Genomic DNA, 6,588 nt, shown 5'->3' with positions numbered 1-6,588 from the left:
AGATATTCGATGCTTCTTGTTTGCCTTAATCATCTTAATCATCTTTCAGATTGAATGTTATGGACTTGATCGATGCCTTAAGTTTAGGCTTGATTGATTCTTTCCATCGTAGTTTTTCATTGATTTCGTGAGATCTTTGCCGATTGATTTCTTTCCTTAAGCTTCCTGATTGATTTCTTCAATCTCGTAGTAACTCCTTGATTCCTTGATCTTCTCTAATTGATTCCTTCAATCTTTGAATGGTCATCCATGATTTCCTGCACAGATATATTATTTGCATCATTAAAATTAGATCTAACAATCTCTCCCTTTTCTATGATGAAAAAAGAATATATATGTATAAACAACAATTGACTTCCCTGTGTTATACTCCCCTTCAATGTATGCGGTTGACTTGTCCATGGTTCATGGTACTCCACCTCAGTTCATGTAGTTGACTTGTCTATGGTTATTTACCCTTCAGTCGACTATACATGTATACAGATACATATACTCTTCTCCCCTTTTTGGCATCAGCAAAGAGGGAATAGACAGCACAAACCATGAACTAAAACATAACATATAGCATTATGCAACAGAGTTAAAGTCCAAAAACAACCAAAACAAAACAAAAACAAAAATTGTCCAATGGCTGAGTTAACAGCCCAAAAACAGCATAGCAAAAAAATTATTTTAAGCAACCACATTAACGACGCAGAAAATAGGTAAGAGTTTTGCAGATGGCCTACTTCAATTGTTCAAAGCTAGCATTGGATGAGATGCTCACTCCATCCAACCTGTCATGAATCTCCCTAAAAGCCTTGACAGTGTTCCCCCTTACCCTGAGAACGACAACTCTTATCTTGGACAAATCAGACCTTGTTTCTTTGGAGATGGCATGAATGTCACCAATAGTTGACTGAGTGGATGTGAGGAGATTTTTGATTTCATAGAGTTGAATGTCAATGGCACGAAGCTTCTCACCAAGATCAGGATCACCAGCGCTGAGATAAGAGGATCACCAGCGCTGAGATGAGAGGCAGGGGATTTAGGTTTGGGATCTATAGGAGCATGCTTTACATCACCTTCGTGCTTCTTAACCCAGGAGCCCTTCACACTTACATATCCCATACTTGCAAAGGCTCTAGAATTGTAATCTTTTGAAACAGTAATAAAGGGATAAGCGGACAAGGAAATTTGGTGAGCTTCTAGGAAGTGAGTGATGGTTATGCCATAGGGTAGACTGGTGGGATCTTCTGCACTTTCAATTATGAAATTAATGACCCAGGAGGATAACTTGACTTTGAGTTTAGTCATAAGGCAGTATACTAAGAAAGTGTCTCTTTGAGAGAAGGTGGAAAAGGAACCAGTGCGGAGAAGCAGAGTAGTTGCAACAATGTGAGCCAGGACTCGAGTTTCGAAACTAACATCACTGGGGCCTAACTGGTTGGGAAGGGATTCAGAGGGACACTCAGCAATACACCGTTTAGCTTGATCAAAGGAAATTTCAAAATCATCGGGCCAGGTATTTTTGGAAAGAATAGGAAAACCAGAACATTTACACTGAAAGAGTGAATCAAATATGTCACAATCAAGAACAATGTGCTTACCTAACACTAAGGATTCCAACTTATCAAGTTTACTAGAGTGAAGATTAGCATAAAACATTTTTACCAGGGGTTCATAGACCTTAGGCAGAGGAATAGAGAGGAACTTATACCACCCTTGATGAACAAAAAAAAATTTTACTTACAATTTAGGGCTTCCATGTCGTCAAGGTCGACTACCCTTCCATGAGCAATGGGCTTGTCTTTTAAGGCAATGAAGAGATCCCTGTTTGGAGAATCCCAGAAATTTAGGTCAGATTCTAAAGAGCCAGAAAGTTCTATCTTGGATTCGTTTGGAGTAGAGGAAACAGAGGGGTCTTCCATAGGTCGTTTTCCTAGGGCTTTTTTTCCTAAGATTTGAGAATGATCAGACAAATCTCTCTGCGAAGAAGCAAAAGCCTCAAAGTGGTCGTACACTAGGTCTACTTGTTCTGGAGGCATAGAGGGGGGTTTTGCTTTGGAGCAGGTACTTTTTCTGGTGGAGGCGGATGGTTTCTTGGGTTGTTTGGCTATTGAAGGATAGTGGTTTGAGCAGAGCTTTGGAGAGGGGTTTTCTAGATGATAGGGATGAAAGTGATTGAAAAGATATCTACACCTTAAGAAGAGAACCTTCTGATGGTTGAGTACAGAAAAGGAAAAGTCGTTAGTTGAATAGACGTGATGATTGGCTTTCCAACTTTGAACGACGGAAGTAATGTGAAAGAAGAAGAAAAGAGAAGGAAAACGGAGGCGTAATTAATGCAAGAGTAAAAGACAATTATTAAACCTACAAAAGTAACCATATTACACATAGGTCCTACAAGTTATTATTCAAGCAAGTAATGCCAAGTAATTTTCTTAAAGCACAAAATCTATCCTCTAATAATGGCTTAGTGAAAATATCTACTAACTGATCAGTTGTTCCAACAAAAGATATTTCTATGTCTCCTTTAAGAACATCATCTCTAATAAAATTATGCTTGATATATATATGCTTTGCTTTAGAATGATGCACATGATTTTTGAAAGACAAATAGCACTTGAATTATCACAAAAGATTTGTATAGGTTTAAAGGAAAGTTCATAGTCATCTAGTTGATGGGACATCCATAGTAATTATGCACAGCATTGTCCAATAGCAATGTATTCAGCTTCAGTGGTAGATAATGCAACTGATGCTTGTTTTTTACTGTTCTAGGATATCAATGCCTTTCCAAGTAATTGACATGTACCTCTTGTGCTCTTTATATCTTCCTTATCACCTATAAGGTTAGTGTCGCGCCCCCTTTTTCTCGTGAAAATTGGGTTTGTGACATTTGGGAGGACAACTCGTTCTCTTTCGGGAATTGGGTTTGAATTGAAGAGTCGCCGCCTAGTGATTAAAGTGCATTAGGATACTAGGAGGGGTTTGTTTTGAGTAACCAGAGATTGGGTAAGAGCTTGAAATTATCCCAAGGGGAAGGTGTTAGGCACCCCTCAGGATCCACTAGTGTGGTTCCCAGCCAAACTATTGTTGTGACTTAAGTGCAAATAACATATAGGCAAATAATGGCTTCAAATAAGAGGGGATTTTCACGTAATGGTTACAAATGAACAAAAGTAAGAAAAAGGAACTAAAAAGTTGATTTTCTTAAAAGAAATGGTTAAAAAAAGATTTAAAAGAAACAAAGAAAATAGAGGAAAGGGGGGTCCTAGGTTTATTAATAATATGGATCACCCCACACAACATCCGGTAATAACTTCTCAGTGAGGGGCTACACGTGACGTTATTGCGTGGTCATCATATCTACCCTTCCCACCCCGTTAAGGTATTAAAGCGCAGATCGGTCTTGTTTACTTATTGCATGCTATTACCCGCCCCAATCCTATTAGCCCCGGAGGTACTTGGGACTACTATTCCTAAAAGGGAGGAGAAGTCGGGTTTATTTGTGGTTTCAAAAGTAAAAATACTAAGGCGACAAACAAAAACATAAATATAGCAAATATGGGGAAGCACATAAACAAATAAGGCTCAAAAAGACCTCCTTGAATCAAAGAAAAGCATATAGTTTAGCATGTCATACACGTACTAATTAGGGTCTGATTAAACTTAAAAGTTGGGGCAGACTGATTTATTGCATATTTCAGATAAGAAGCCCGAATCAGGCCTGCCTATTGGTTGTAGTTAATAAAATCTGATTCAGTTCATAAACTGTCTTATGGCTTGCCTATATGATAGACGAAACCTATAAGCATGATATCTAGTGATTTCAGAAAAAGAAGAGGTATACTGATTTTAGAAAAGGTTGTCAGTTATTCAGGAAAGACGAGTTTTGACAAAAGATCATAAATTCTACAGACATTAGACATTGTTGTTACTGGTTTTAGACTTATAAGTGAGTAAAACGTTTCAAACTGGGTTGATAGTTCCTATAGGCATGCGTTCTATGCGTTGCTGATTTTAAAAAAAAAACCTTTTGGACATAATAAGAATGCAGAAACCTTTTAGGCATGACATCTAATTGTAGTTGACTTTCAGAACCTATAACTTTACATGCATATGAAAGTGCGGGGTCCCTATAGTCATGGTATCTAAATGAGAATGTTGAAGTTTCTATAGACGTGGTAACTGAATGAGAATGCAGAAAATCTTATAGACATGGCGACTAAATGCAGAAATCTTATAGGCATGGTAGCTATATGAAAAATGCATAAATCTTATAGGCATGGTAGCTATGTGAAAAATGCAGGAATCTTATAGGCAAGTTATCTACCCTTTTTTACATGCATGGTTACCCTTCCCTTTTTACTAACCATCCCCAAAAGTTATTACAAGTTATTACAGTCCAAATAAAATAAAGAAAAATACATCAGAAATTGAAAATTACAACCAAGGAGAGCCTGATTCAAACTTCCTGTCTGAAGTATGAAGTAAACCAACTCCAAAGATCATGTTTCAAAGCCTTTCTCCCACTTGGGTGTGTCAGAGTTCCCTAAGAGATTCATAAGTACTCCGGGCAGTGCTTACACCCAAATGTATCACCATATTAAGCCAAAGTGCAGTGTGGAAGGGCCAGCCCTCAGGTGTCCAAGTTCAGAGGGAACTCAAGGTCCCAAGGAAAGGCTCACAAGAGGGGGGCAGAACTTAGGAACTAAGAGAGAGTGTAAGTGTAGAATTCTGAAAGGGAGAAAAGGAAAAGGAAACAACACACATGAGGATATAGGGAATGGGGAGTTGTAAGAGGTAAAAAGCAGGCTAGTGGGCATAACCCAACAATGGGAGATGCTGGCACACCCATAAGCCTACTGGAATACATTGTTTAGAGGTTAGGATCCCCTAAGGGATCAAATTTAATCCATAGACAATAACTTGAATATTTCCATGTCTTAAAGTGTAACTCAAAGCACATAAAGGGAAATAGGGATAGGGATTCATAGCAGAAACAAGCAAAAGGGAATCAACATGCTAGTTTAAGTATTTAACTCTTCAGAAGTAGTAAAGTAGGCATAGATGCAGAAAGCTGTAAGTAAACATATTGTAGGGATGCTGAAATTTGAAATTAGGACATGCCAGTTTTAAAGAAACAAGTAGAGAAAAATGCAGTAGTCTGGTAAAAACCTCAGTGCAGACAAGAAGAGAGAGTTCTATTATGTGAGTAAGAGTTCAGAAGAGATTGTGAATTGTGTCATCTTCTGTCTGTTTGTGAAAAGGGTCGTGCCCTTTATAGTGTAAAAACCAAGTAGAAATAAGGTAAGAAATAATTGAAATGCTGATTGTCAATCAATTACACAAGACTCCCTTTAGTTAAAGGATTTAGATTCAAACGGGTATAAACCAATTAAGGAAAGAAATTAATCAAACACTTTGTGTAAAGTAGGAAATTAGGGGTGAATACATAAAAGTTATTTAAGGATAGGGTTTTTGAAATGCACGGTTTGTGCAAATAAAGTAAGCAAATCAATTAACAAACAGCAAATCAAAAGAGTCTGAGATTTTGCATGAATGAACCGAGTCAGAAGATGGGAAAGGTTTTTAACTTAAGGGAAATCAGCAAACAATGGAAAGGGAATCAATTAGATCCATATTCAGAGGGAAGTAGGAACTAATCACAAATTCAAAAGCTACTTTAAAGGGAAGTCTATCATATATAAGGAGCATACGAACATATTAAGCATGAAGGAAGACTGTAGTGTCATTGTAAAGTCAGTAGAAAATCCAGTATAGAAAAGTTTAGCAAAAGGTCAGAGTCATATGAAAGCAAGGAATGGGTCTGAAAGAGTTAGGGGTTTTGAAATAAACTCTAAGTTCAATCAAATCACATAATCATCTTGGCGGAACCCCCAAATTCTAGGGTTTCCACATTGAATCAAGTACAGAGATGAGAAGGCAAGTAGTTGAAACAGGCTCAGAGGTTTCAGAGTTGAAACCTCTTGCATGCTTCTTTCATCAACAGAAACTCATGAGAAAAACATGATAGCAAAGTAACATGCGGAACACAGTAGAAGCACTCAAAAGAAAAACACTAATAGGAACAGTGAAAGAAACATGCTTAAGAGATTTTTCAGAAGAAACTTAAACAAGGCTTAATAGAAGGAAAATAAGGAAACTTAAGAACTTAGCAGGAAAATACAGTAGGAGAAACATGCTAGAACATAGCAGAAGACAAAAAATATAAGAACACAGTAGAAAAGCATATGAGAGCATAGTATAGAAAACATGGTAGAAGAACATACAAACATGGAGTATATAAAACTCAGTAAAAGAACATACAAGAATGGCGTGTAGAAGAACATACAAGAACGAAGTGTAAAAACTCAATAGAAGAACATACAAGGTAGAAGAAAACATAAGAACACAGTAGAGGCAAATAAACACAAAAGACAAAGGATAGAAAGTCATAGAAACACTTAAACATTTTTAGAAAACCCTAGATCGGAAACGAAGCGGTTTTGAAAGTAATTTTTGAAAGAAAAGTTAGGGAAATCGTTTGAAAACTCAAGGAGAGCACAGATACACAATGTATATAAGGAAATCGGAGAAAAC

The sequence above is a fragment of the Nicotiana tabacum genome, chromosome 10 (assembly GCF_000715075.1).
Source record: "Nicotiana tabacum cultivar K326 chromosome 10, ASM71507v2, whole genome shotgun sequence".
Lineage (NCBI taxonomy): Eukaryota > Viridiplantae > Streptophyta > Magnoliopsida > Solanales > Solanaceae > Nicotiana > Nicotiana tabacum.
The sequence above is the reverse complement of the archived record's forward strand: the minus strand, read 5'-3'. Positions refer to the sequence as shown.